This window comes from Nelumbo nucifera, chromosome 2, assembly GCF_055504915.1.
Source record: "Nelumbo nucifera cultivar China Antique chromosome 2, China Antique-T2T, whole genome shotgun sequence".
Lineage (NCBI taxonomy): Eukaryota > Viridiplantae > Streptophyta > Magnoliopsida > Proteales > Nelumbonaceae > Nelumbo > Nelumbo nucifera.
The window spans coordinates 80,902,239-80,906,093 of NC_142650.1; positions in this window are offsets into that span (position 1 = coordinate 80,902,239).

Sequence of the window (3,855 nt, forward strand, 5' to 3'; positions counted from 1 at the left end):
TACAGCCTTCCCTAATTATTTGGACAATCGAATTTCAGATATAAGAGTAAAAGCTACTGAAAAACAGAAAAAGAAAACAAGAGCAAGAGTACCAATACTGAAGTACGCAACGATTGACTGAATTCGCTAGGACCTTTGGTCTGCCTAACCATTCCAATGAATAACAATAGATGAGATTATCCAAGATAATTTGACATTCCCATAAGCTGAAGTTTTTCCAATTTTATTCAATATTCTTTCTCAAGATATATCAAAACTACTTCTATCAGGTAACCCCTCGATCTCTCAACTAGAGTTCTCAAGATAGAAATGCATTAAGTTTAAGAAAAAACTATTACATTCAGATGAATCATGTGTATATACCCCTATATACCATTCAATTCACACCATGAATTATTTGGTCTACTATATGAATTCCTCTCTCGATTCGTTCACATAAACCTAATCAATTAAGAAATGGTCACTCCTAATAGCATTAAGCAAGATAACTTATAGACTATATGGAAATCACGATCGTGGAAAAATAAGAATAAAAATATATTCATTGTTATGATTAGGTTTTCCATAGCCCTAGCCATAAATAAATCAGTTCATACTAGAGGAAATAAAGCAAACAAGAGGAAAGAAAAAACTCATGGTGTCGCCCCGGGAGCTGAGATTTCCTCTTCTCCTTGCCGCCACCTCCTCCTTGCAGTCTTCTTGCTTGATAGATTGGTCGCTCCGCTGCTTCTTGATACCTCTCTAGTCCGCCCCCCATCCCTTTATATAGCTTAAAGGGGAGGGGGTGGTCTCCAACTCCTTCTTGGAATTTATCTTTCAACAATAGAAAGTCCTAGTCTAATCCTACTCTTATCTCTTTATCTAGTGAGCTCAATCTCTTTATCTTTCTAGGATTACATCACAACTTTAAATCTGGTAGGACTCTTCTCAATTTCTTGTTCTTGCATTCGTATTAGGCTTCCTCTGCGAATTGGGCTGCTGCAAGGCTTTTCTGCAAGTTGGGCTTCAGCTGCGAATTGGGCCTTCCTACGAATTTTCCCCGACTTCAGGCCCGGATTTGACTTCGATGCAGGCCGAATATGCGAAATCCCAAAACATTAAAGTTGTAGCTTTCTCTCTTATCTTTCCAGTGAGTCTTGAATCAGCCTAATCGGATCTCGGATACGAAAGTTAGGCCCAGATTACTGAATGGTGACGAAACTGTGAAAAATCATCCGATTTGCCTTGCTTTTCTCCTGATGCCTTCTTTCATGCCCTGAACCATCAATCAAGAAATATGAGTCCAAATAAGTACTAATTCAGTATAAAAGACTGAATATTTGGGGATAAAAATATGATAAATTTTATTCTCATCACCTGCCAACCCGACAAGACTCCACCCACGTCTCTCGACAAATGGTGGCGTGCCTGTCCTTCTGGGACGTGTCACTCATCCGATTGGGTAGTACTCTGCAATGGTAACCTGCACAGCCCTGGCAAATAACGGCTGCAACAGAGGCCCAGTGGCGGTTATGCTCGATTTGACAAGAACGCTCATATTTAAGAGCCCCATGGTCGAAGGGGAAAAAGTATCTCAAATATCACATCTTGAACATCTAAAACATATCTGAACTCTATCTCGAGCTAATCTTGAATATTCAGTGATCTAGCGCGACCTGCACTCTTAGCCTTCTTTGCACTCTTTACTGCTTTCTCCAGCGTTCTAACTTAAGCATCAGAGTATTCCCACCAGGCAAATCCCCCAGGAATCATTCACCATCTTCTTCTCAGGTACCGTCCGTCGCCATCTAGGAGCCAGTTAGCCATCAGCTAGGAGTGCCTGTATTGCGTAGCATCACACTCAATTCAGCTCTTGATTGACAGATCTGAAATCTTAGAGTCTTTCTCAAGCACTCTAGGAATTCCAAGAAAGATGAACAATTCGGCCAGACTGAATTAAAGCTACCTGAATTCTTTCTCAAGTAATTCAGGTATTACAAGTTCATGACTGAAATCAAAGATCTGATTTTATAGATTAGCAGTTCGGGTCTCACTATTTCATGTTCTGAATTTATAGATCTGAGATTGCAAAATAGCAATCCAGACCTTGTAAATTCATGATCTGAAATTTTAGATCTGAGATTTCAGAATAGCAGTTCAGCCAACAGTTCCACAATTAAAATTCCAAGCAAGAAGCTACAAGAATGAATCCAATCTATTCGAATGATCTTAGAAAACAAATTACAGAATTGAAATTACATAACTTATGCTTTAATCACAGCAAGAAAAGAAAATTTGATGGAGAAATTACATAGATCTTGGCTGAATTCGATTACCAAGTTGTGCAGAAATCAAGTGAGAATGAAACCTTGATCTCCAATTGCTTTCTCCCCCTTCGAATTCAGCTTCTTCTTCTCTTGAAGCTGCTCATTTCTCCTCTCTTCTCCTTCTCTTGCACCCATCTCTCTCCTCTACTCTCTTAGAATTCGAACTCAAGAACTCAAGGAGAGTTTGAGATCAAGTGTTGGACCCCTTCTCCCTTCCTAGAGACCTCCATAAATAGCTCTCCAAGAACTCTCTAGAATCTGCCGCCCCTAGCCTCTCTTGAACCTTCTAGAGTTTGCTACCCCTAACTTCTCTTGAACATTTGAGAAGTAGCTACCCCTAGCCTCTTCTTGGATTCTCTAGAAGCTACCGCCCCTAGCTTCTTTGGGTTGCACATTGGGATGCTTAGGAGCTGCAAATGGGTTGCACATGGGCCTCCTCCTTGTTGGGCCGAATAGGCTCCTTGGAAGGCTATGGCTAGGCTCTCTCTTTGGACTCTCCCCAAAAGTGCAGCATGGGCTTCATGAGCCGAATGGCCCTCTCTTGACTTCTCAGCTGGGTTCTTGTTCTAGCTGGGCGGGATTTCCTTCAAATAAGTTCATTTTTCCTTTGTTTTATGCTATTTTTCTCCTAAGCTGGTTTTCCTTGAAGGTTTCCTGAAATTAGGCTGAATTGGGGAAAACTTGACACAAATCAACACAAAAACTAAGCATAAACATTAGAATTTTATGTATAAATTGTGCACGCATCAAGGTCCAACAATTTCAGTAGTACTATCTGTACCAGCAATATCAGCACCAGTTCCCATCACTACAGCAGTAGCCGATTCCACCTCGGCACACAGGATTGCGTCAGGGTCAGAACCCGAATCGACCTGGAACCAGCGAGAATGTCAACCGATCCCTTCATCGAGGTGAGGGGACCTCACAAGTATTGATTCCTCCCAGGGATCAGGTTTCGCCCCGTGGGAGGAGAAACAGTCAGCACACTCCTCCAATCTCACAGGGAAATTTTAGGAGTAGGTCTGGGATAGTCAACTCAACAGGGCCAATCCGCTTGGCACTCCTTGTAGGAACATGACGGCTTGCGAGGAGATAATAACCAGCTCAGAATTCAGGGTGTGAACTCGAGGTAGGACCCCTCTGTCCCTCATGATAGCTAGTGCAAACCCCACAACCAAGAGAACCTAGCAAGAAGGAACCAGGATCCACCTCTCGATAATGCCGAAATACCAAACCAGACTGAAGTCAGCAGCACCAACGCCGAGTCGGTGAAGAAGTAGCAGTGGCGACGTCGCAAGACACGCCGCCCCTTAGCCAGAAACAGTCTGCCGGCGAAGCCAGGCCTGCAAGCAGAGAAAACCCAAGAAAAGGAAGAAGTGAGCTTGGTGGCTATGAAGACTGCGCCTCCACTACTTTGTCGGTCATCCCCACTATCTCCTGAGCTCTTGGCAACTCCAATGCCGAAAGATTTCAAGGTGCCCCTGTTAGACATGTATGACGGGTCATTCGACTCCAATGATCATGTGGATTATTTCCAGTCTCAGATGCA